Source organism: Bos taurus, unplaced genomic scaffold (assembly GCF_002263795.3).
Source record: "Bos taurus isolate L1 Dominette 01449 registration number 42190680 breed Hereford unplaced genomic scaffold, ARS-UCD2.0 Leftover_ScbfJmS_2396, whole genome shotgun sequence".
Classification (NCBI taxonomy): Eukaryota; Metazoa; Chordata; class Mammalia; order Artiodactyla; family Bovidae; genus Bos; species Bos taurus.
The window spans coordinates 28,465-56,294 of NW_020191467.1; the positions used below are offsets into that span (position 1 = coordinate 28,465).

At 40.3% G+C, this 27,830-nt stretch overlaps 1 long non-coding RNA gene across 4 annotated transcripts in view; it reads right to left on the minus strand.

Annotated features, from left to right (window-relative positions):
* The window catches only part of LOC100140130 (uncharacterized), a 51,159-nt gene that overhangs the window by 13,506 nt on the left and 9,823 nt on the right, over positions 1 to 27,830 (minus strand). For 2 of the 4 annotated variants that reach the window (XR_009493732.1, XR_009493734.1), the window contains 2 exons: positions 10,142 to 10,288; positions 3,855 to 6,982 (listed from right to left, as the gene is read on the minus strand). This is a non-coding gene — a long non-coding RNA (uncharacterized lncRNA). The remainder of the gene's footprint in view (positions 1 to 3,854; positions 6,983 to 10,141; positions 10,289 to 27,830) is intronic. The other 2 variants (XR_009493733.1, XR_003033745.2) reach the window with 2 other exon arrangements.

The following is a 27,830-nucleotide window of genomic DNA, read 5'->3' on the forward strand; positions in this document are numbered from 1 at the left end:
TTTTTTGTATGTAAAATTCGTAAGGGTTTTTATGTGGTTGTAGCCTAAGGGAAGAGATACTGCTACGTTGAGAAGCCATTAAAGGTTTAATTTTTTTTTCCTTAAGAGATTAGGGAAGCTTTGCTCAGTAAATTGGTTTGCTTAAATTGTTTGTGAAAATTTAAAAATTCCCCAAGTTCCTCCAAGCAGAATCAGTTAGTTTCTTATCCTTGTTTCAACTGCTCTTTCTTTGTGCATGTTTCTCTTACAGGATAGTACTTCGTATTCAGTGTGGTAACTATCTGTTTCTGTCCTGGGCCATAGACTAGACTCCCAGAAAGTGGGGTTAAGACCATTGTACCCTTAGCAGCTAGCACATAACAGTATTTAATACATATTTACTGATTTAGTGAGTGATTGTAAGTAGAGTAAGAAGACATTTTACTTTTATATAATAGATGGCTCATTACAAGATTAGTGTTCAGTGTTTTGTGTGAATCCTGGCAACCCACTCCAGTACTCTTGCCTGGAGAATCCCCATGGTCAGAGGAGCCTGGTGAGCTACAGGCCATGGGGCTGAAAAGAGTTGGACACGACTCAGCAACTAAGCACAGCACAGTGCGGATCTCACTTAAAATGGACATTCAAGGAATTCCCTGGTGGTCCAGTGGTGAGGACTCCACACTTTCACTGCCAAGAGCAGGAGTTCAGTCCCTGGTCAGGGAACTAAAAGCCCAAGTCACACGGGGTGGCCAAAAAAATAAAATAAATAAGATGGACATTCATTTCATTTTTCTGAGTTTATATGGAATGAAATCTATTTTTGCTGGAAGAGATCTTGTTTAACACCACTGGTAATAAAGAATACATGATAATAAAAAAGCATTTTCAGGGGAGAAAATTTGGGCATGAATGCTCGTAACTATATACATAAATAAACATCATTAATTCTGAAAAGTACAAAATATTTGACCCATTAACAGAATAGATAATAATGAAAACTGATGACTTTTCTGTTAAGTAAACAAAAACTTTGTTCCCTTTACCCAAAGCCATTTGAGACTTTTTAAAATGGCAAATGATGAAAAAAAAATTAAATGCTTTTGTTTGCATATATTGAAATAACCAAACATCTTTTGTCTTTTATTCTGTGAATTACATGGACTGATTTTTTAATATTGTGCCAACCTTACTCTCCTTGGATACATCCCACTTGGTCATCATGTATTATTCCTTTTTTATATCTTACCAGGTTTAATTTGCAATTTTTTCTTTAATAGAAAAACTGAAATTTACTATAACAAACTACTCCCTAAAGAAATGAAATACTAAGCAACAATGTGGCAACTTTCTTATATCAGAACTATTCATCATCTTAAAATATGTGTGTGTTAGTTGCTTGCCGAGGTCCAGCCCGGCTGATCCAGGGAGTTCGAAGCGGGGACGGTGTCGGCGAGGATAAGGATACAATAGCTTCAATTAGATATTAATTAGAGATGTAAAGAGTAATAGAATGAGGATAGCTCAGTAGGAAAATTCAGTGGAGAAAAGAGGCTGAGTAGCTTGGTTTACGTGGGAGACCAATAAAACTTCAAGACAAGAAGCTTGCACCACTTACGTAGGCCACAGGCATCCTTCCGTTCTCCCAAAGGAGAGGAGACACTGAGGCCTCCCCAGTCGGATCTTAGAAGCCTAGGCATAATTAGTAAGCATGGCGGGTTCCGCGCTCCATATGGAGACTCAGCCAGAGTTTGAGAGAGAAAGTGACATGGGGAGACCAGTATTTCGAGAAACTGATCCCGATTCTCTATTTTCCAGGGTCTGTTTTTATACACTGAGGTGTTATACAAAAGTCATGTGGGGTCAGCAGTCCTGACTTTTATCAAAGTCAGGTGCTTCATACAAATGTATACAGAGGTCTTAGGGGTATTTACATCATCTTCTGGCCAGGGGGCCTGCTGACGATTTATGACCCTCTCCTTGTGACAGCGGTCAGTCAACCAGGACACTTATTTCTCCAGGGGTGATTATTCTTCAAAAAGACTCCACCTTCCGAAGGTACCAGATAAAGTTACATTCCTATAGGGTGAGGGTGTAGTGGGTTTTAATTAAGGAAAGAATTTACTTAGCCTAAGGTCTAACGTGATTAATATCAAAGGTTAATACTTATTTCTTCTATATATTCATTAATGTGTGTAAGGGCAGGGAATGTGGAGACTTAGCAACAAACATTGGCTCAACAAATGAAAAACCCTTCAGCAATACAATTTCTAATCAGCCCACTATACTTATACTAATGGTTTTCTAACTTTTCTAAGGAATCTGTTTTTAGAAGGTTTAAAGCATCTTGTGCCTCTCACGGTTGGGAGGCTGTGAGCAATCACATGTGGCCCGACAAGCCTGTCAGGCAGGCTAGAGAACCTTCAGAGGAGTTTGTAGGTTAAAACACCCTTGTCGCACCCAGGAGTTTTTGTTAACTGGAGCTCTAAGTTAACTCCTTCTCCAAACGAGGTGGTGGGGGACAGCCCCCCATAAAGTCAGAGGTGTAGGTGAGAGTACAAAGTAGTAAAGTAGACAGGCTCTGGTTATGGGGGTAGATGCTCGAGGATTTCCAGGGGGACTCCTGGGGCTCGATCCCGCCTTTGCGTATGTCGAGCCTCCTTCCTCATGACCTTTGCCACGGGCGGAGTGCCTCACGCTGGCCTCCAACAGTTGCTCAATCATGTCCGACTCTTTATGATCCTGCAGACTGTATCCCACCAAGCTCCTCCAACCATGGGGATTCTCCAGGCAAGAATACTGGAGTGGGTGGCCATTCTCTTCTCCAGGGGATCCTCCCAACCCAGGGATCAAACCTGCATCTCCTGCATTGCAGGTGGATTCCTTACCGTCTGAGCCACCAGGGAAGTGCATAAATGGTTTCTGGAAAAAGAGTTATTGTTGAAGACCAAGTATTAAAATCAGTATTACATACAATACTCAAAACCTTTTTTCATTCTACAACCTGGTTGATCACTTTTCTCTCCTCTGTCCCAGAACAGCCCACGCGTCAGCTATTGAAGCCTTTCCCTGGCTATGAGTGACGTTGAATGAGAGTTAAGGAAAGCCTTGTGATAAAAGGAGTCATAGCTATTGTAATTTTTAAAATAACTCTTCCAACACTGCACTTTACATTTTTCTTTTTAAAAGAAATTCTCATGAAGAACAGCCATCACTGAAATCAGAAAGACTGCTTTTATCATTGTAATTATAACAATATTAATTATGCAGTTTATTACTATATTAAATGTAGAGGGTTTCTACTTCAAGTAAACACAATAAAATGAAACGTACATCAGCATGTTAAGAGCCAACTATTCATCTTTCAAAAGGATTCTCCAATTCAAAAAGGACTCACTGCAGCTTTTCTATAAATAAAAAAAATCCCTGTGGTTTTAAAAATAATTTTAAAATTGTAATTTACACATAATTTTCAGGAACTCTTCTATTATACAACACGATGCACAAACTGTGCATGTATATAGATCATGCCATAAAGAAAAAGCTCATACAAATTTCCCATAAGTTATCTAATTAACTGTGACTATAAGAATGAACATAAACATTGGTTGCAATGCATAGAAAACCACTAGAAAAATTTATGCTCATACTGTTTACTGTTTACAATTCTATGTAAGGACTTTACATTGCTAGTTTCTAAAGTGAAAAGAACTTTAATATGCCCATTATGCCATTTCCTAATTACTAATTTTTTGCAAACTTTTCTTTATTAATGATAGAAACATAAACATTCAGTTTGCCTGGTAGAATCACAGAAAATTTGAATTAGTTAAGTAAAATTTGATGACCCATAGGTAATAAATACTGCACATTACCCACAGAATCCCAGTGTCAGAATTGTGTACTGTAGGCATCAGAGACACAGAAATCCAGGAATCTGGAGAGAATGAGGAGCTCCAAGTCATAACCTGGTGGAACTGTGGTTTGTGAGTGTCAGATTACTTTCAACTAACATGGATATCTTGAAAAGAGCTGTTAAGTTCTTAGAACAAGGGAATTTTGAAGTCATGGTATATTTCTTTTGAAACAATGGCCTTCTCCAACTTAGTTCTAGAATTCCTAAGTAGCTGATGTTAGGAATTCTTCTTTTCCCAAATTTACCTTGGGCTTGGTAACATGGAGTTCTTTCACCATTTGAATATAATGCTTCTTCCATACACCCTGCTCATAGGGAGCTGGGGAGACATTGATATACCAGTTAAACCATAAACATTTTAGCATCCAGAGGTGATCCAGTTCAGTTAAATTCTTCCAATGCCAGCTCACCTGGAGAAACAATGTAAAAAACTATTCAGGTTACATGTCCACTTTCTCTAGGTTTTGAGCCGTCACCCTGGTACTGAGAGAACTTCTTTATTTTTTTTTCTGGAGTGGGTTGCCATGCCCTCCTCCAAGGGATCTTCCTGACCCAGGGATCGAATCCACTTCTCTGCATTGCAGGCAGGTTCTTTACCACTGAGCCACTGGGGAAGTGGATTCATGGATTCATTCATGAATGAATCAGAGCAAACATAATTTTAACTTGATAAACCAGGCCTGGAATTCACAAGTAGTTTCTTTTTGGTCCTTTTTTTCCAAATCACAACCAAGTTACCTCTTACCTGAAGTGCTTCCTAACAAGGCAGGAAGATTTTTTTTTAATTGGAGGATAATTACAACATTATGATGGTTTTGCCATACATTGGCCATAGGTATACATGTGTCCCCTCCAACCTGAACACCACTTCCACCTCCCTCCCCATCCCATCCCTCCAGGTTCTCACAGAGCACTGGCTTTAGGTACCCCTTTTTCTTTTCTTTTCTTTTTTTAAATGTTAATTCAGACAGAATCCAAGTCAACTAATATTTATTGAGCACCTATTAACCATCCTCGTCACAACCTGAAGGGTAGTATAATTAATATTCTCCCCTTGCAAATGGGGAAACTAAGCTTCAGATAAGACTTCGGAACTTCCTAAAGATCTCTGGCTATGCCAAAGCCTTTGACTGTGTGGATCACAACGAACTGTGGAAAATTCTGAAAGAGATGGGAATACCAGACCACCTGACCTGCCTCTTGAGAAACCTGTATGCAGGTCAGGAAGCAACAGTTAGAACTGGACATGGAAAAACAGACTGGTTCCAAATAGGAAAAGGAGTACATCAAGGCTGTATATTGTCACCCAGCTTATTAACTTATATGCAGAGTACATCATGAGAAATGCTGGGCTGGAGAAAGCACAAGCTGGAATCAAGATTGCTGGGAGAAATATAAATGACCTCAGATATGCAGGTGACACCACCCTTATGGCAGAAAGTCAAGAAGAACTAAAGAGCCTCTTGATGAAAGAGGAGAGTGAAAAAGTTGGCTTAAAGCTCAACATTCAGAAAACGAAGATCATGGCATCCGGTCCCATCACTTCATGGCAAAATAGATGGAGAAACAGTGGCTGACTATTTTTCTGGGCTCCAAAATCACTGCAGATGATGATTGAAGCCATGAAATTAAAAGATGCTTACTCCTTCGAAGGAAAGTTATGACCAACTTAGACAGCATATTAAAAAGAAGAGACGTTACTTTGCCAACAAAGGTCTGTCTAGCCAAGGCTATGGTTTCTCCAGTAGTCATGTATGGATGTGAGAGTTGGACTATAAAGAAAGCTGAGCGCCAAAGAATTGATGCTTTTGAACTGTGGTGTTCGAGAAGACTCTTAAAAGTGCCTTGGACAGCAAGGAGATCCAACCAGTCCATCCTAAAGGAGATCAGTCCTGGGTGTTTATTGGAGGGACAGATGTTGAAGCTGAAACTCCATTACTTTGGCCACCTGATGCGAAGAGCTGACTCATTTGAAAAGACCCTGATGTTGGGAAAGAATGAAGGCAGGAGGAGAAGGGGACAACAGAGGATGAGATGGTTGGATGGCATCACCAACTCAATGGACGCGAGTTTGGGTAAACTCCAGGAGTTGGTGATGGACAGGGAGGCCTGGTGTGCTGCGATTCATGGGGTCACAAAGAGTCAGACACGACTGAGTGACTGAACTGAATTGAACTGAAGGATCTCTGGGAGTCTGCATATGAACGTTGTGTGAAGGCTACAGAAACTCCAGTTGGCACATTGCTCATTTTTTTCATGATATGCTTCTGTTTTCCCTACATGCTTATGATTTACCTAAATATATAAAGGGAACACAATGACTAATACTATATTGATGTGTCCTAAATAGCCTTTAAGATTCAATGAAGCATTAAGTATTTGTCGTGGGGACTTCCCTGGTGGTCTAGTGGCTAAGATTCTATGCTTTCAGTGCAGGGGGCCAGGGTTTGATCCCTAGTTAGGGAACTGGATTCTACGTGCTGCAACTGACACTTGGTGCAGCCAAATTAATACATTTTTTAAAAAGTATTCTGTACATTCCACTTTCATAGCATTATGGTCAATCCTACATATCCAGAAAATGGTGGAGGTGACCCTATTATGTGTAGTAGTTTTTAAAATAATTTATTCCAGGTTTTAAATAAGTCTTAGTAGAAACTAGAGTCAAGTCCATATATAAAGTTCAGACTAGGCATTCCATATCTCTTAACATGAATTGCAGAGATGGTAACTAGTCTTCACATTCATTTCATCTTTGGAAAACTGGCCTCTTTTTCAAGGTTAACTCAATAATAAATAATGTTTGAGTGCCCCCAAAAGGAGCAGAACACTCTGTAATGGAACTCACTACCCATCCATCTGTTTATCTATCTGTCTGTCTTCCTCCCTCCTTCCATCCATTGTGTACGGAGTTTCAAAGTTACCCAAACTCACGTCCATTGAGTTGGTGATGCCATCCAACCATCTCATCCTCTGTTGTCCCCTTCTCCTCCTGCCTTCAATCTTTCCCAACATCAGGGTCTTTTCAAATGAGTCAGCTCTTCGCATCAGGTGGCCAGTGTGTTATGTCCAGGATTATTTTATGGGCTGAAGATAAGACATGTAGGGGAGAGGGAAGCAGAGGTGGGGCACAAATAGGAGAAACAGTAGGTTCAGGATCTAGATGGAGGAAAAGGCTTAGAGGATCTTATACAACACTGCAGGCAGAAACAGAGATCACAACCACTTTGTGCAACCCAGAATGAAACTGCACTGCCCTTAATCCTCATATGGTTAGTTAATTCAATCAAGATGTGGGGTTTGGGAGGGAGGGGATGGGGAGAAAGTTTTTCTCAACTCTCATTCTTTTCCTCTTTTGACTTAGATCGGGTTTAGACCTGGGTAGTTAAGTTGGGGTTCCCCCCCTGCACTGGGGATAGATAAAATTTTGCTTTGTTTTTGATTTTTGCTGCTTTTTGTTTGTTTAAAACTAAACAGGAATGAGGAAAGTTGAGGGTGGGGAAGCTCTTTCAAAACTGTAAGACAACCGCCACCACATTTTCAAACAGCTCAAAGCTCATCTTGGTGCAATGACTTTATTGTTTACTTTAAATCTAGCTAAAGAACAATTGCCTCACAGTCAGTTCTGGGAAATAAAATAAAATGTTGAAATCTACCAAGATTGACATATGGTACACATAGATGATAAGATTATCTATTTCGTATCACATCTCCCTGGAATGATAACATTCTCATTGTGAAAAACATGGAAAATTCTGAGAAACCTGAAGAAAAACAATACCCAGAACCCTGTCAATCAGAGATGACCAAACATTATCAACAAGCTGGTAGAGTTATTTTCCTTTCTGTTTTTCAGGTATATATGAAAGCAAAATTGGGAAACTGCATGCAATTTAAAATCATGCTTTCTTCATTTTACACATAATAAGCATCTCTGTTCTTCCAAAACATGTTTTCTAATGACTGCCTAATAATTCTTTATATGGCAGAATGATACTCTATTACTGGGCATTTAAAACACTATGTTTTTTTAAAAAACAAATTGTTTCAATTTTAGAATAATATGTGTACATCAATACTAAATTCAAAGATACCAAGGGGCACACTGTAAAAAAATAAAAAAAAAAAAAGCCTCTCTCATCCTTGTCATGTAGCCACTCATTTCCCTCTGTGAATGTAACCATTGTTACTGGCTTCTTGTGTGCCATTCCAGAAGAGCAACAAATATGGATACATTCTTTTATTCTTCCAAAGTGGTAGGATAATTCTGCACCTTTGTTGTTTTATTGATGATATATTGAGGAGATAGTTGCAACCAGTCTGCTATTAGCAGACATTTCCATTGTTTCCAACCTTTTGCTACTACAAACAATGATGCAATATTCTTATATAGACATACATTTTGCATGTGTTGAAGTATACCCATCAGACAAATTCCAAGAAGTGAAACTACTGGCCAAAGGTAATCTTGTTTTTTTTTAATTAAAAAGATTTTTAAAGTTTTTAGCCATGTCTCATGGCTTGCAGGATCTCAGTTCCCCGACCAGGGATCAAACTCACACCCTTGGTAGTGAAAGCCACTGGATCGCCAGGGAATGTCCAGGAATCTTTATTTAAAAATTGGGTACTACCAAATTGCTCTCCTTGGTGTTTGCATCAATTTATCTATGAAGGTGCAACATATGAAGGTGCTTGTTTCCCCACACCCCTAACAATATAAAATGTTATCATTAAAAAAGAAACTCAATCCATCTGAGTCACAAACGATGGCATGAAAATGAGGCTAAGCATTTTATCTATTTTCGAAACATCTGCTTTTCTTTCTGTGAACTATTTGCTCACTTCCTTTGCTCATTTTTCTGCTAGGCTTTGCTTTTTTTTTCTTCTTAATGTAGATTTATAGTCGTTCTTTAAAAAATAAGAAAATTACCCCTTTGCTGGCAATATGTTTTTCCCCGGATTATTTTAATTTTGGGGGGCCACACTGCAGCAGCTTGTGGGTTCATAGTCTCCCGGCCAGGGGCTGAACCTGAGCCCTAATCAGTGAAAGCACTGAGTCCTAACCACTCCCAGGGAGCTCCCTCCTGTTTACTGTCTGTATTTATTTACAGTTTTCTTCTCGATGGAGAAAATTTTAACTTTTATAATCACAACTTAAAATCTTGCTTTCTTTATTTATAAAGCATATATAATATATATACAAAATATATAAAATAAATAAAGATTTTAAGTTATACATTTTCTTTTGAGGCTCTGAATATTATAGATTACTCACAAAGTCTTCCTTCCCTAGATTTCCTTTAATTACATTTTTTTCCCCTTTAGTCATGCCTGGTGGCTTACAGGATCTTAGTTCCCCAAACAGGGATTGAACTTCTGCCCTCAGCAGTGAAAGAGCAGAGACTTAACCACTGGACCAGGGAATTCCCTCCTTTGAGTAGGGAATGGTTTTCCATAATTTCATATCAATCTTTTATCCTTCTAGAATTTTTTTCCAGATACTGCCCAATTGTCCCAGCACCAATTATTAAATACGTCATCTATCTTACTGCATTCATTTTCTTAATTTTTTTTCATTTTCTTAATTTTAAAAACTAAAGTTACCCTGTGAATGCACAGTAACAGGGAATTTCTGGTCTTTCTAGACTATGAAAAGAAATCAACAAAATGACTATCAATTTTATATCTTAAAAAATATACTTGAATACATCGTGAAATTATTTGCAAGAACATAATGGTCAGATGCTTTTCCAACCTGTGAGGACATTTGCCCACTCTGAACTCCTTTAGTCTCACATGCTTCTGTATTTATCACATTAGCACCTTATTTCATGCTTTTCTATTTATGAATGGCCTGCACTCTACACTCTTAAGTTTTACTATGGTCCTCTGCTGTGCAATATAAGGCTATTCTGATGATGAACCATTATATACATGTGTATATATTTCCCCAACTGGCTAATACTATTTTACGGACACTTAGCAATGGCTTACTTTTTCTCTCCTTTGAGCACTAAGTGCACAGCCAGACACAAAGAGATGGGGCCAATCCAAACTGTGCAAACGAAATGCGGTGAGCATCTTGTCGGTGCTCGGTTTTGTATGCGTGCTTTCTTTTTTCCCTCAAGGTTCAGTGTTTTCTAGGCTGTCTTTACAAAACACCGAACCCTGCTTCTTTATCTGTGCCTGTGCACAGTGACAAAGGCTTTGGGGGTCCAGGAAAGAAAAGATGTATAAAGATAACACCTTTGGGAGCTTGGTCGTAAAATCCAGAGCTTCTGCTGGAATTTTCTCCTGAAGCTTTCAACAGCAGAACTTTTGCTGTGACAGGGAGCAGCGTTCTAACAGGACTGTCAGGATTCTTCTCCTCTGAGTGTCCATCCATTTGTCAAACTGGAAAAAAAAAAAAAAGCAAAGCAAAGCAAAAAAAAAAAAAAGCTCCAGGTTTAGTCTGACACCAGAGACGCATTATGAAAGAGATAAAGAACTGCATAGAAAGTGAGTTTAGTAACTTATTCTTAACGAATTGCATGCATTTCTTTCCCTAACAAGTACACCCCATGTTTTGCCACCTTCCTGTTCTTTCTCACATGTGTGTGTGTGAGCCCAAGCAAGGCCGGTGTGGACATAGACATGCACTTGACCTCAAAACTTGGAGTTACAGAAAAATTTGGGAGCTGGTCATAGTCGTAAACTGAGAATATATACAGACTTGTAAAATGTAGATCTTTAACTTCTGATGGGGCTATATCCCAATTAATCCATCATAAGTTGAAAGTATCATAAATTAAAAATGCACATAATACACTTAACCTACCAAACATCCTAGCTTAGCCCAGTCTACCTTAACGTGCTCAGAACGCTTACATGAACCCTGATGATCCTTGCTGTTGTTTAGTCACTCAATCATGTCCAGCTGTTTTGCGACCCCATAGACTGTAGCTCAGCAGGCTCCTGTGTCCATGGGATTCTCCAGGCAAGAATACTGGAGTGGGTTGCCGTGCCCTCCTCCATGGGATCTTCCTGACCTAGGAATCAAACCTGAGTCTCCTGCATTGACAGAGGTATTCTTTATCACTGAGCCACCAGGGAAGCCCTCACATGAACCTACAGTTGGGCAAAATCATCTACCACAAAGCCTATTTTAGAAGAAAGCGTTGACTAGTTCATGTAATTTATTGACTACTACACCTGGAGAAGGGAATGGCAACCCACTGCAGTATTCTTGCCTGGAGAGTTCCATAGACAGAGGAGCCTGGTGGGCTACAGGCCATGGGGTTGCACAGAGTTGGACATGACTGACACAACTTAGCATGTATACAAGCACACTGAATGTGAAACCAGAATGGCTGTCTGGGTACTGATGGTTTTAAGTGTATTTGGCCTGTACTCTTGTGACCGAGTGTCTGACTGGGAGCTGTGGCTCAGTGGCTGCCCAGAACCATAAATAAGTATCCTACTGCACATGGCTAGCCACCCCTCCCCAAAAAAACCCAAATACAAAATTTTAAATATGGTATCCACTGAACGTCTATCACTTTTGCATCACTGTAAAGCCAAAAAGTTGCTAAGCCAAAGCATCTTAAGCCACGGACTGTCTGTACAACCATAAGAGAAGACACCTGGGCAGTCAGTCTTCGCCCATAGTTTACATCAGCTCATTAGTGATTAAAACTCCAGGACCAGAAACAAACCTTTGCATTCACAATTAGAGATAAGGCAATACAAGCAAATATCTCTGAGAAGGGGGAGTATATAGGGTTAAAGTCCTGTGTGTGTGTGTGTGTTCTCAGTCACTCACTCTTGTCTGACTCTTTGCTGAGCCCGCTAGGCTCCTCTGTCCATGGAATTTTCCAGGCAAGAATACTGGGATGAGGTGCCATTTCCTATTCCAAGGGATCTTCCCGACCCAGGGATCGAACTTGTGTCTTTTGGGTCTCCTGCATTGGCAGGTGGATTCTTTACCACTAGCACCACCTGGGAAGGTCCAGTTAAAGTCCTGCTGCTGCTGCTGCTAAGTCGCTTCAGTCATGTCTGACTCTGTGTGACCCCATAGATGGCTGCCCACCAGGCTCCCCTTGGATTCTCCAGGCAAGAACACTGGAGTGGGTTGCCATTTCCTTCTCCAATGCATGAAGGTGAAAAAAGAAAGTGAAGTCGCTCAGTTGTGTCTGACTCTTAGCGACCCCATGGACTGCAGCTTACCAGGCTCCTCAGCCCATGGGATTTTCCAGGCAAGAGTACTGGAGTGGGGTGCCATTGCCTTCTCCGAGTTAAAGTCCTACTAATATGTAAATGATTGATATGATTGGAAAGGAAAAGTTGATAGGAGGACCTGGAAAAAAAAAAAAAAAGAGTGCCAGAGACAGGAAGTACATGCCAAAGCAATCTGGGGCATACCAAACAAACGCTTGTGTTACTTCACAATTTTCCCCAGTGATGACCCCAAACCAGTCCCAAGATTAGTGACTCATCAAAGATGAGAGCTGGCCAAAATCAAAAGAAAGGTTCTTATGGGAACAGCTAGCAGCAGAAGGAGCTGTTATCAGAGTCTAAAGCTCTGTTTTTCTTCTTTAGTCCATTAGAGAAGAGAAAACAGGAAAGTTTGGGGCTACTTGTATTTTATACACTATTGCATTTCATCAATAGATATTTTCTAGTTAGTATAAAGTAATCAGAATTTTATAATACTTTAGTTTTAATCATAAAATACATTGACCACCTAAAAAGGCATGAAAGTGAAAGTGAAGGCATTTCCAACTCTTTGCGACCCCATGGACTGTAGCCTATCAGGTGTCTCTGTCCATGGGATTTTCCAGGCAAGAGTGCTGGAGTGGATTGCCATTTCCTTCTCCAGGGGATCTTCCCGACCCAGGAATCGAACCTGGGTTTCCCACATTACAGGCAGACGCTTTTACCATCTGAGCCACCAGGGAAGCCCTTTAAAAAAAAAAAAAGGCATACAAAGTAAAAATGTATTTTAAGCCTTATGACAAGTCAACTTCTTTGTAATCATAGGATCTATTTTTTTTAATTAGTTGGAGTACTTCTTGATTAAAACCTTCCTTGGAAGTCCAGTGGTTAAGAATCTGCCAGTACAGTGGACATGGGTTCCATCCCTGGTCTGGGATGATTCCACCTGCTGCAAGGCAAGTAAGCCTGAGAGCCACAACTCCTGAGCCCACATGCCACAGCCCCTGAAGCACAAGCACCCTAGAGCCTGTGCTCTGCAACCAGAGAAGCCACTGCAGTAGGAAGACTGTGTCCTGCAAGTAGGGAGGAGTGGTCCCATGCTCACGACAACTAGGGAAAGCCTGCACACAGCAACGAAGATGCAGCTCAACCATAAACAAATAAATAAAAAGAATCTGCCTTCCAATGTAAGGGACTAGGGTTGATAACCTGCTCGGGGAACTAAGAGCCCACATGCCACAACTGGAGAAAGCCTGTGTTGCAACAAAGACCCAGTGCAGCCAAACCAAAGATTTTTAAATAAAACAAAAACTATTCACTGTTACCAGATCTTTTCAGCGCTCATCAATCTCACTTTGGACACTATCATTCAAGGGGGAGGGGGGACTCTCAAATGAAAAAAAAAAGAAAAAAAAAAACATCAGAAACCTTAATTTACAAATAAGTGAATAAAGTGTATTCATGTATGAATGTTCCCAGATTTCCTCTCCGCCTGTTTCTGCACAGTCCATATTTCTAACTAACATAATATGAGACTTCTTTCCTTTGGGGATGGGTTATTAGAATGATAGAGAAGCCAGACCAGAGTGGTGAGGGCCAGGGGAAGGACCAGCCCACGATGCTGCGGTGATCTCTAAAACAAGGAGCCAGTGGGGGGCATATGGAGACAGGAGAGCTGCAGGGTTTTGGCGTGTAGGCAGTCTGTGGAGGTTCAGACTGTAACTGCCTTTCCAGCAGTTATACAGTGTGAGAGAACTGGGGAATGAAGAAAGGGGATCTGGTAAGTAGTGTTATGAGTTCTGAATTGGATCCCCTGTGATTTTTCTTTGAGAGACAACATGAAAATTGGTATTCATCTTTAAAATTACTTTGGGCAGTGCTACGTGCTACTCTGTAGAAACTGAGCTATGTGGGGACCCAGGATGATGAGGGAAGAAATGTTTATGGGATATAATTATCACTACAGTAAATCAGAAATAACCCCAAATGCCTCACAATAGTGAATCAGCTCAGCAACATGATAAGAGAAAATACGGCATTAAGGATGCATGGGGGCTTTGGGAGTGAGGCCATTCAGAGTCACATTGATGGAATAATTGTATCGAAATTTAGAGTTACTGGGAAGATTAAAGAAATGAAAATATGTATAAAATTCCTAAAAGAGTGTATGACTCATTGTACTCATGGTAGCTAATTTTATAAACGGTGGTCCCCAAACTTTTTGGCACCAGGGATCAGTTTCATAGAAGAGAATTTTTCCATGGACGGGGGGAACAGGCAGGTAGGGATGGCTTCGGGGTGATTCAAGCGCATTGCATTTTATTGTAGTTCAGTCACTCAGTCATTCTGACTCTGCAACTCCATGGGCTGCAGCATGCCAGACTTCCCTGTCCTTCGCCATCTGCTGGAGCTGGCTCACACTCACCTCCATTGGGTCAGTGATGTTTTCCTACCCTCTGGTCCTCTGTCGTCCCCTTCTCCTCCTGCCTTTAATCTTTCCCAGCATCAGTCTTTTCTAATGAGTCGGCTCTTCACATCTGGTGGCCCAAGTATGGAGTTTCAGCTTCAGCATCAGTCCTTCCAATGAATAATCAGGACTGACTTCCTTTAGGATTGACTGGTTTGATCTCCTTGCAGTTCAAGGGACTCTCAAGAGTCTTCTCCAACACCACAGTTCAAAAGCATCCATTCTTCATCACTCAGCCTTCTTTATGGTTCAACTCTCGCATCCATACATGACTCCTGGAAAAACTACAGCATTACATTTATTGTGCACTTTATTTCTAATGTGATGCCACTGCTGATCTGATGAGAGGTACCAATGGGTCTGTGGCCCAGAGGTTGGGGACCCCTGTTAGAAAATATCATAGTGATGTTAAAAATAATAAGCATGAGGGGTAAATCATTAGATATACAATAATTAAATTACAAAGCATAAAGGTACCATGTTTGTACATTAACAAGGACAGGAAGCACATTTGCAAGGATTGAGGTCAGCTCAATTATTGTCATGGATGCCCAGAAGAAGAGAACAGGCTCAGATTGAAGAACAGTGATTTAGAATGAATATAAAAGAACATTAGGATTATAAAGTGCTGAAGAAATCTATAAAAGAAAACATTCAAACCTTTTCCTCTAGAGATTAAAAAGATAATTACATTGGTTTCTCATTTATTTCCCTGATTATAACAGTCAAAGATAATTTATATTTGGCTTTGATAGGTGTTCTTGCCTTGGGGGTTTCTCCTTTCTAATTGTGTTTATTTAGTCTAATAGAAAACGAATTTGCATTCCTTGAATTTCTACCAGTTGAAGGTGGGTAGATGACTGAGAAGAATGCTTAACAGCTGGGGGAAATCCCCTTGGAATTTAAAAGGTGCTGGGAATAATCCAAAAAGTAGATAATCCATGGAAGAATTAACTCTACATGAATTTGGTAATCGCCCAGTATCTTTCTCTTTTTTAAAAAAATTTCTAAATTGAAGCATTGTTATTTTACAATCTTTTAGGTATCTAGCATATTGATTTATATATGTATACACACACACACACACACACACACATACTCTGTTTTAGATTCTTTTCCACTGTAGGTTATAATAAGATATTGGATATAGTTCCTTGTGCTATACAGTAGGTTCCTGGGTTGTTTTTTTTTTTTTTCAAATCTATTTATATATATATATATATATATATATATATATAGTATATATATCTGTCCCACATCACTTGCTTCAGCTCTTCAAGAAAAAAGAGCCATACCATCACAGCCAGGGATCTAATGTGTGAGGTAGGGGAGCAGCTAAGACCGTTTTCTTATCCTAGTACCATGTATGATACCTCATTTTACAGTTAGTTCCTTTTTAATATTAATATCATATAATTAGTATACGACATTGTGCTACATTATTTTATGCTATACTATCTTATATGACCATCACTGGTGACTCAGTGGAAAAGAATACGTCTGCCAAGCAGGAGACAGGGGGTCAATCCCTGGGTCAGGAAGATCCCTTGAAGAAGGAAATGGCAACTGGCTCCAGTATTCTTGCTTGGGAAATCACATGGACAGAGGAGCCTGGTGGGTTTACAGTCCACGGGGTCGCAAAAGACTCAGACATGACTTAGTTACTAAACAGCAACAATACTATCTTATATCATATCATAATTATATTTTATAGTTACTTTTAATGCCTTTCGAGATTTCTTGACAATAGATTGTGAAAATCCCATTTTCAGAGTAGTTGTTACAAGGATTCTTGCTGCACTTTCAAGATGTGAGGACCATTGCTAGGGCATCAGCGCCACTCATCGCACACCAAATGGCAAGGAAAGGAAAGTTCTCAGGCAGTGAGGTCAAGATGAAGGAAGAGGCTGTTTTTTTTTTTTTTTTTTTTTTGCTTTTTGGTTATATTATCCTGGGCTTCACTGGTGGCTCAGCTGGTAAAGAATCTGTCTGCAATGCAGGAGACCTGGGTTTGATCCCTGGGTTGGGAAGATCCCCTGGAGAAGGAAATGGCAACCCACGCCAATATTCTTGCTTGGAAAATCCCATGGACAGAGAAACTTGGTGGGCTATAGTTCATGGGGTCGCAAAAGAGTCAGACACGACTGAGCATGCACACATGGCTAAATATAAAATACTTTTTGGATTGTCTATCATTGAATAGGTTTCACATTACATCTTGCCCTTTACTATCCAGATTGTTTTTAAAAGTGACTTTACTTCTAATATGAGATTGAGCTTTAAAGCCAATACTTGACTCGTACAATGAAAATCCCAAGTAATGCTAAGTTTAAAAATCAGTATCCTTGGGCTTCCCTGGTGGCTCAGTGGTAAAGAATCTACCTGCCAACGCAGGTAACATGGGTTTGATCCCTGATCTGGGAAGATCCTACATGCAGCGGAGCAACTAAGCCCGTGTGCCACAACTACTGAGCCTGTGTTGATCCCATGCACCACAACTTAAACGAGAAGGCTCTAGAGCCCAGTCTCTGCAACAAGAGACGCCCTGGCAATGAGAAGCTTGCACACCACAATTATAGAAAAGCCTGTGCAGCGAGGAAGACTCAGCACAGCCATAAATAAAGGAAAATTAAAAACAACAACAAAAAAAACCTGTATGCTTACTTACTTCTCTCCTTTCTTTTTTTTTATTGAAAATGCATTCCTTATGCTATCAATCTGTTATGTTGTTCATAAAACACACAGACAAATAAAGCCTAAACCTAAACTGGAGAGAGAAAACTGAATAAAAATAAACTGGAAATATCCCCTTCAAACTTAATTCCTGTGGCTTTCATGGAGCTGTAAAGATTACCATATAATCTAGTGGATTTATGGAATAAGTTTGTTGTTGGGCAAAAGAGAAAAACCAGTGAGTACCATTTATTCATTTAGAAAATATTTATTAAATGCCTGATAGCATCAAGCAATGTACAACAAGGAGCATGGTAAAACCATGCCTGACCCTATAGTTTGGCTGATTGGAGTAGAGAGATAATTAGTGATCTTTGCAAATATCAGTGACCTTTGAAATATAGGCTTCTATTAGTTATGGTAAAAGAAAAGAATTAACAAGATCTTTTTAAAAGTTTGAAGACCTTGAATTTTATCCAGGGTGATATTAAAAATGTTTAACAACTGGCAATGCTATCAACCAATCAAAATCAGCAGAGGCTGCTCAGCCATACCAATGAATTCTGCCTGAACATTAGCCCTGGTTATATTAATTTAGGGATTTACATTCATAGTAAGTAGAATGAAAATGCAAAGATAGTCATTTTAAATATGTCCCTTTTTATCTATTTGCTTTTTTTATAAGTCTCTTTTTTAAGTTATTGGTAACAAAGTTAGTTTAAAAACACAAATACAATATGAGAAAAACTTAGCTAGATTTTAAATTTCGGGTATTTCTCATTTTGCCATTTTTAGTGAATTTATTTTATAAAATTTTATTATTATTTTGAATAGATATTACCTTCACATGATTAAAAACATTCACATGATTAAAAATTCAAAAGACACAAAAGGCTCTCCAGGTAAGAGTCTCTTCCACCCTTTAGACAGTTTTCCTGTCTGAAGGAAATCAATATTGCCCCTTTTCTTGTAAAAGTAAAAGTAAAGTGAAGTCGATCAGTCATGTCCAACTCTTTGCGACCCCACAATTGTAACCTGCCAGGCTCCTCTGTCCATGGGGTTTTCCAGGCAAGAATACTGGAATGGGTTGCCATTTCTTTCTCCAGAGGATATGTAAAGTCTTCCAGAAACATTGTGTACATGACTTTTTTTTCCTTCTTTAGGTTAGTAAATATCTTTAGACTGGAGCTTGTAGACCAGCACAGAAAAGAAGTGGTGACTAAATCAGACAAACAAGAACAGTAAGATACAGAGCTTTATGATGGATTGAATGTTTATGTCACCCCTAATTCCGAAATTGAAACCCTAACCCTGTGGTAATGACCCAGGGAGGTAGGTGGGGCCTTTGAGAGGATTAGGTCATGAGGGAGAGCATTCGCATATGGGATTGCGAGCATCCATGCTCAATCGCTCAGTTGTGTCTGACTCTTTGCCACCCCATGGATTGTAGCCCACCAGGCTTCTCTGTTGATGGGATTTCCCAGGCAAGAATACTGGAGTGGGTTGCCACTTCCTATTCCAGGGGATCTTCCTGACCCAGACAGCAAACCAGAGTTTCCTGATTGGCAGGCGGATTCTTTACCACTGAGCCACCAGGGAAGCCCTCATGAATGGGTTTAGTGTCCTTTATTAAAGAGACTACAGAGTGACCTTTAGCCCTTTTGTCATATGAAGACACATGGAGAGTCTCTGAGCCAGAAAGCAGGTTCCCAGCAGACACCGAGTCTGCTAGCACCTTGATCTTGGACTTTCCGGCCTCTAGAACTATGAGAAATAAGTTTTCTGCTGTTTATAAGCCCCCGCTCCCACCAGTGTTCTGTTATAGCACCTGGAATGGACTAAGACATATGGGAAAATGAATCTCAGTAACTCACAGGGTAGGATATTCTGTCTACTGCTATATTCTGGGGCAAAGATGCTCCGTTAAAAGGAAAGAAGGCTTTGACTGTATGCTTTAAAGATGGACTATTTCAAGTTCATTATATACATCTAGAGTTAAAGAAATCATAGCATAATTTTTTAAAAGGGATCCTGATTTGTTTTTTAAAATTAAGGTGCAATTCATACACCACACCACCCAGCATTTTCATATATTCACAAGGCTGTAAAGCCAGCACTACTGTCTAATTTCAGAACCTTTTCATTACCCCCCAAAATGAAGTCCATACCCATTACAGTCAGTCACTCCTCCCCTGCTCCCTGGCCCCTAGAAACCACTCATCTATTTTCTGTCTGTATGGATTTGTCTATTTTGAATATTTCATATAAATGGAATCATATGCTAGATGGCTTCGGTGTCTGGTTTCTTTCACTCAGCATACTATGTTCAAAGTTTATGTTGTAGCATATATCAGTACTTCATTCTTTTTTCTTGCCTGTGCCTTTTAAAATTTAACCATTTTTAAGTGTACAGTTCAGTGACATGATGCCCACTCACACTGTTGTGCAACATCCCCACATCCGTCTGCAGAACTGTTTTTAAAACTCAAGCTGAAACTCTACCGGTTAAGTAACATCCCTATTTCTTCGTAACCTGTATTTTACTTTCTTTCTCTGTGAATTTGCCTATTCTAAGAACTTCATAAAAGTGGAGTCAAACAATATTGGTCCTTTTGTGTCTGGTTTATTTCACGTAGCACAATATCTTCAAAGTTCACTCATGAGTAGCTTGAAACAGAACTGCCTTTCATTTTCAGGCTGAACACTGTTCCATTGTTTGGCTAGACCCCATTTTGTTTATCCATTTCTCACCAAATGGACGTTTGGGTGTTTACATTTTTGACAATTATGAATAATGCCACTGTGAACATTAGTGTACACATTTTTGTATGACCATGTTTCCAGTTCTCTTGGGTGGAAGAGACTCTCAGTGAGAACTATAGAGGAATTTGATGAGTAATACACATTAGCCAGAGATGGATAAAGTCCCCTCATACAAACATTTGAGTTTCGAACTTTCAAAGATGCGAATGTGTGTTTGCATGTCCAATCACATTAGTTCATGCATCTGGCGTGCACGGTCATGTGTGTCCATCCACTACAGGTGGCTGTGCTTTTGTGTACTTTACAGTACAGTAGAGCAGTTTTTTAATTTCAAGCCCAGGATGTCTGGAAGCAAGCTTACAAACAGCGGAGTGTAGCCAGTTGTGTTAGTTGGGTACCGAGGCTGACTGTGTTGGATTTACGATCAAATTGGACCTATGAATTCGCTTTTGGAACAGAACTCATTCATACAGAGTAGACTTACTGTACTTTGATCATGGACAATGGTCATTGAGACCGTGTTTCCTTTGAGGAAGTGTGAAAGTAACTTAGATATGGATATATAGATTTATATACATTCCTTTGTTAATGTTCTTTTTCATTATGGTTTATTCCAGGATACTAGATATAGTTCCCTGTGCTATACAGTAGGACCTTGTTGCTTAGCCATTCTAAATGTAATAGCTTGCATCTACCAACCCCAAACTCCCGGTCTGTCCTGCTCCCTCCTCTCCTCCCACTTGGCAACCACAGGTCTGATCTCTACGTCTGTGAGTCTGTTTCTGTTTTGAGGGCAGGTTCATTGGTGCCACAGTTTAGATTCCACATATAAGTGATATTCATATGGTGTTTGTCTTTCTCTTTCTGACTTAGAATCAAGTATACTTTAAATAGTTACCCATTTTCCAAGCAGAGCTCTTCTTGCTTCAAATACTTACAATTAAAAAAAAAAAAGATGGAATGATTTCATATTTTGTGGTTCAAAATACCCATTAAAAAGACATCATTAGGACTTCCCTGATGGTCCAGTGGTTAAATATCTGCCTGCCAATGCAGGGGACATTGGCTCAATCCTTTGTGCCAAGAGATTCCACATGCCTAGGTGCAACTGAGCACAAGCGCTACAAGAACTGAAGCCTGCATGCCCTAGAGCCCTGCTCCCCAACAAGAGAAGCCACCATAATGAGAAGCCTGCTCACTGCAGCCAGAGAGTGGCCCCTGCTTGCCAAAACTAAAGAAAGCCCATGCACAGCAATGAAAACCCAGCACAGTCAAAAATAAAATAAATGAATTTTAAAAAGACATTATTAAAGGATCAATCACTAAATATTGCCAGTCTTTTCCATTTTATCAACTGAGTATAAAGAGACAGATTTTGTACCTGAAAGGGTAACTTTATTTATAACTTGGGCAAACTTTCCTTTTTCTCAGTTTCTCCATGTGAGACAATTCATCTTAGAGAATAAATAATTTTTTAAAGGCAAGAAATAAGAAAAGAATGGAACTATAAAGTGAAATCATTTTTGGAATATGAAAGGCGATGACAAAACTGACAAAGGAAAAATAGGAAAACGGACAACCTCCCTCCAAATATTTCAGCATGACTAGTATTAGAACTTGTGAAATTTATGAGTGAGTAGCTCTGTTTTTTTTTTTATTTCATGAGTTCACATACCAGTGGGTGTACATTACATATATGTTTGCATATGTGTGCCTCTGGGCTTATAGCTCAGTGTTTATCTGTATAGGTTTGTTGTTATATACCATCGAGGACAGAAACTATGTCTTATTCACCTTGACTTCTCCACTGCAGAGTGCTGTATGTGGCATATTACAAGTGCTCAAGCTTGCTGGAAGGAATGAATATGCTTGTGACAATGAATATCCTTTGGATGTATGGCTACCATGTGAGTGTATTTACATATTAGTGGAGAGGTGTTTTCCTGAGCTTCAGTCACTTGTGTATCTATCTGAATGGGTGAGGAAGGGACAACTCGAGTGAGGAGGTTTGGCAGAGGAGGGCAAGCTGGAGCCAGGAAGCAAGAGACAGCAGGTAACAGGCGTGACTGTCTCTCTGGCGCCCACCCCGCGCTCTGTGGGCTTTCAAAAGTTCCCTTCTTCCTGGCACTTTCTAAATTCTCTTGCACTATTCCTATTTAGAAACTAGCTCAGGGCTATTTCTTCCCTTTTGTGGAGGAGGATGAGGAGCTGGTTTCATGCTTCCAACAGATCTGTTTTCCTTTCTTTTTTTAGACTCTCAAATTCTGCTTTCAAAGGGCAGGCAAAATGGAGACTGAAATAATTGATTCAACAACAACCTCAAGGCCGTAAAATGCCATCTTTGCTACTAACCAGGGAATATCATATATCACAGGTAGACACTTTTTATACTTTAGAGAAGAAGAAAAAGAATACCATTTTCTCCTCCCTCCTAATTAACTGCCCCTTGGGCTACTAGGACCCTCAAATAACAGTGACAGATGATCTCAGAATTTCTAGATAATAGAAATAGTAGAGAGGATTTCCTGGGTGGTCCAGTGGTTAAGACTCTGTGTTTCTGCTGCAGAAAGCAAGGGTTCAATCCCTGGTTGGGCAATTAAGGTCCCACAGGCCAATGAAGTGGTCAAAACAAGCAAACAAAGAAAAGGAAAATAGAAGAGAGCCTATAAAATAAAATTTAAAAACCTATAGAATTTTTCAGAAGACTGAAAAATCAGGATTCAGGGCTTTCATGGTGGTCCAGGGGTTAAGAATCTGCCTGCCAATGCAGGACATACAGGTTCCATTTCTGGTCGGGGAGATTCCACATGCCTCGGGGCAGCTAAGCCAGTGATCCACAACTATTGATCCTGCACGGCCTAGAGTCCACGTACTGCAGCTAGAGAGTAGCCTCCACTCGCTGCAACTAGAGAAAGCCCTCGTGCACCAATGAAGACTCAGTGCAGCCAAGAAAAAATAAAGAATAACAAAAAAAAGAGAAAAATCAGGATTCACACATTTCCTGAACCTTTCGCTTGTGTCTAACAAAGTCCTATCAAGCATCTAATTCCCCTCCTCAGTCTCGGGCACCAGCAATTTTCTGGCACACACTGGTCTCACTCTTCTCAACTCCTCCTCCACTTGCAGCCCATGCTCCACCTGGACTTTCTAGGATTCGCTATTGCCCGCCAGATGATTCTGTTCATTTTCCCTTTCCAGGTAGATTACACTTACTTTCCCTTATGTGATCCACAGGTTCCAGGGGAAGCTCTCAACAAAACACCTGCTGACTGAACAACAACAAGAGATTCAGATGTTATAGAATTTTAGGGCTAAAAGGAATCTTAGGATCTTTTGGTTTTAGAGACGATAAGCAGAGGCTCAAAGGGTTATCTTTATAGATTATAAAGAAAAATCATTGGTTCCAGACTGTATGTTCAGCTGAATAATATACTTGGTTCCTCACTAAAAAGCCATGTGGTGCAAGCGTGCTTCAGATCAGATCAGATCAGTCACTCAGTCATGTCTGACTCTTTGTGACCCCATGAATTGCAGCACGCCAGGCCTCCCTGTCCATCACCAACTCCCGGAGTTCACTGAGACTCACATCCATCGAGTCAGTGATGCCATTCAGCCATCTCATCCTCTGTCGTCCCCTTCTCCTCTTGCCCCCAATCCCTCCCAGCATCAGAGTCCTTTCCAATGAGTCAATTCTTCGCATGAGGTGGCCAAAGTATTGGAGTTTCAACTTTAGCATCATTCCTTCCAAAGAAATCCCAGGGCTGATCTCCTTCAGAATGGACTGGTTGGATCTCCTTGCAGTCCAAGAGACTCTCAAGAGCCTTCTCCAACACCACAGTTCAAAAGCATGAATTCTTTGGCGCTCAGCCTTTTTCACAGTCCAACTCTCACATCCATACATTAGCACAGGAAAAACCATAGCCTTGACTAGATGAACCTTTGTTGGCAAAGTAATGTCTCTGCTTTTGAATATGCTATCTAGGTTGGTCATAACTTTCCTTCCAAGGAGTAAGCGTCTTTTAAATTCATGGCTGCAGTCATCATCTGCAGTGATTTTGGAGCCCAGATAAATAAAGTCTGACACTGTTTCCACTGTTTCCCCATCTATTTCCCATGAAGTGATGGGACCGGATGCCATGATCTTCGTTTTCTGAATGCTGAGCTTTAAGCCAACTTTTTCACTCTCCTCTTTCACTTTCGTCAAGAGGCTTTTTAGTTCCTCTTCACTTTCTGCCATAAGGGTGGTGTCATCTGCATATCTGAGGTTATTGATATTTCTCCTGGCAATCTTGATTCCAGCTTGTGTTTCTTCCAGTCCAGCATTTCTCATGATGTATTCTGCACATAAGTTAAATAAACAGGGTGACAATATACAGCCTTGATGAACTCCTTTTCCTATTTGGAACCAGTCTGTTGTTCCATGTCCAATTCTAACTGTTGCTTCCTGGCCTTCATACAAATTTCTCAAGAGGCAGATCAGATGGTCTGGTATTTCCATCTCTTGTGCTTAGTCATGTCCAAGTCTTGGAGACCCCATGGACTGTAGCCTGCCAGGCTCCTCTGTCCATGGGATTTCCCAGGCAAGAATATTGGACTGGGTTGCCATTTCCCACTCTCGGGGAATCTCCCTGACCCAGGGATCAAACCCACATCTCTTGCATGTCCTGCATTGACAGGCAGATTCTTTATCACTAACACCTAGGAAACCCTGCTAGAACCATGGTCTTTCTATTCTGACCCCCAACCTTGATCTTCCTTATTCAGACCTCAAGCCCTACATTCTCAATGAATTGCTGCCCATGGTTTGACCTGACAGTGGGAAAAAATAACAATTAGGTCCCAGGATGACAACCTCCTTTCAAAAGGAGGTTGGGAGGACCATCGTGGTGTCCAATGACAACAGAAGGCATCAGAAAGAAAGGGGCACCAACTTGAAGGGGTGTGGAGAGTCAGCAAGAAAGTGGCAGGGGGACTTCCCTGGTGGTCTAGTGGCTAAGACTCCAAACTCCCTATGTAGGGGCCCGAGTTCCATCTCTGGTCAGGGAACTAGATTCCACTTGCTGCAACTAAAAAGATTCCACACGCCGCATCTAGAGATCCTGCATGCCATCATGAAGACCCAGTGCAGTCAAACAAATAAATAAAATAAATATTTAAATAAATAAATAATAAATAAAGTCAGTCATTGATAATAAAATCAAATAAAGAGGGTAGGAGATAGGGTCTTTAGAGGGCCAATGACCAAGTCTAAGCAGAGTCCAAGCAAATCCAGCTCTTCACCAAAAGGCGACTAGAGTCAGGTGGGAACTGATAGGCATGAGGGGCAGAAAGAGAAACACTAGACAAACTCAGATCTGGTTCTGACTCTACCCTTGACAAGGAGTATAATTTGGAACAAATTATTTAACTGTCAGGCCCTCAGGCAGACTCAGAATCTTACAGTCTCTGGTTGGGAGCAAGTCTTCATTCCAAGGCTTTGCAATCAGATTTTTGATCTTAAAAAGCTGGAAGAGGGTTGGAAGGATAAATTGGGAGTTTGGGATTAACATATACAAACTGTTATATATAAAATAAATAACCAACAAGGACCTACTTATAGTACATACACTACTCAATATTGTGTAATCACCCATAAGGGAAAGAATCTGGAAAAGAATAGATATGTATAATTGAATCCCTTTGCTGTACACTTGAAACTAACACAACATTGTAAATCAGCCATACTTCAAATAAAATTAAAAAAGAGCCCGGAAATAGTATCACTTCAAGTGGAAAACATTAGAGAGAATCATCTTTCCTTGCAGAATGTTGCAGTTGGTTTACATCACAGTTTACTCACATCACAGTTTATTCAGAGCCTGCTGTTAAGTCAAAATCCCATGGTTGTTATTTTAGTCTGTTGACACTGTGGTTGCATATTTCACCATGTGACATCATTACCATGGAGGCATCAGACATTTTGGGGCTCCTAAATTATGACCGATGGATGGTGGTTAGGTGCTTTTTCTCAGAACACCCTTTTAACTACATGTGTACTGTACTACATGTGTGAACCATATTAAAAAAAAAAAGAAATGTTCATCACTTTCAATTAAAACACTAGATGGAAAAAAAAAAAACCTACACTAGACAGCAAAGAAATACATACTTATAAAACATTCCTCCTCTCAACGTTTTCACAAGTCCTGAATTATCTTGTAATCTGAGGATGCTATAATTTTGGCATCTACATTTGAATTAAATCTCTCTGCTTAAAGCCTCTTGTGAAGTTAAACTCCTATGAGGTTTATTTTAGACTGAAACAGTTTCATATTTTTCATTTTACTACAGAATAGAAAAAAGGCAAAATTAAAACAAAAACCAGGGACTTCCCTAGTGGTACAGTGTTTAAGACTCCACGCTTGCAATGCAGGGTGCCTGGGTTCTATCCCTGGCCAGCAAACTAAAATCCCATATGCTGTGCAGTGTGGCCAAAACAAAAAAAGAGGACCTCAAAATTACGCTGATCACTGGCAAATGCCCTGTTGTAGAAGTGTAGAAAAGCCCTTGAAGGTATCGTATGGACACGGTGTGCCCAGCTGTAAATTTAGGTATCTATTTTTAACCCCTTTCACAGTGTCAGAATGTTAGACCTGGAAGGGGCCTTTGAGGTCATCTGATCCAAGCCACTCAATTTCCAAAGGCAGGTAGTAAAGATCAGAGGCATAAGAGACTCACTGAAGTCAAGCAGGAGATTATTTAGTATAGCTGATCTGGAACCTGTGTTTTTCAAGTCTCAGCATTACTGTTCTTTGCTCGCTTTTACTTATATCTGTTTTTAAAATTATTAAATATCATTGCACTGTATACAGTAAAAAACAAAAACTCTCTCTTCCAACAGACTTCCCTCCCACTCTTCCATGTTGTCCAACATTTTAGGGGAAACCACTATTGATAGTTGGGCTTCTCTGGTGGCTCAACCAGTAAAGAACCCACCTGCCAATGCAGGAGACATAAAGAGACGTGGGTTTAATCCCTGGGATGGGAAGATTCCCTGGAGGAGGGCATGGCAACCCACTCTAATATTCTTGCCTGGAAAATTCCACGGACAGAGGAGCCTGGAGGCCTAGAGTCTGTGGAGTTGCAAAGAGTCAGACAAGACTGAGCACATGTGCACACACTATTATCAGTTTGCTGTATACATATGCAAATTCCATGTGTGTGTCTAAGTACTGATACATTCATTCACATACATATGGGTATATACACGGGCCAAGATTTTTTAAATTTGTATTATATTTAATTTTTATTGAATTATAATTGACATACAATATGATGTTAGTTTCAGGTGTACAACATAGTGATTTGACAGTTTTTTTTTATTTTAATTGTTTTTTTTATTGAAGGATTTTGCTTGACAGAATTTTGTTGTTTTCTATCAAACCTCAACATGAATCAGCCATAGGTATGCATATATCCCGTCCCTTTTGAACCTCCCTCCCTCTGTCTCGGAGAAGGCGATGGCACCCCACTCCAGTACTCTTGCCTGGAGAATCCCATGGACGGAGGAGCCTGGTAGGCTGCAGTCCATGGGGTCGCGAAGAGTCGAACACGACTGAGCAACTTCACTTTCACGCATTGGAGAAGGAAATGGCAACCCACTCCAGTGTTCTTGCCTGGAGAATCCCAGGGACAGGGGAGCCTGTTGGGCTGCCGTCTACGGGGTTGCACAGAGTCGGACACGACTGAAGTGACTTGGCAGCCCCTCTCTCTCCCCACCCCACCCCTCTAGGTTGATACAGTGCCCCTGTGTGAGTTTCCTGAGCCATGCAGCAAATTCCCATTGCCTATCTATTTTAC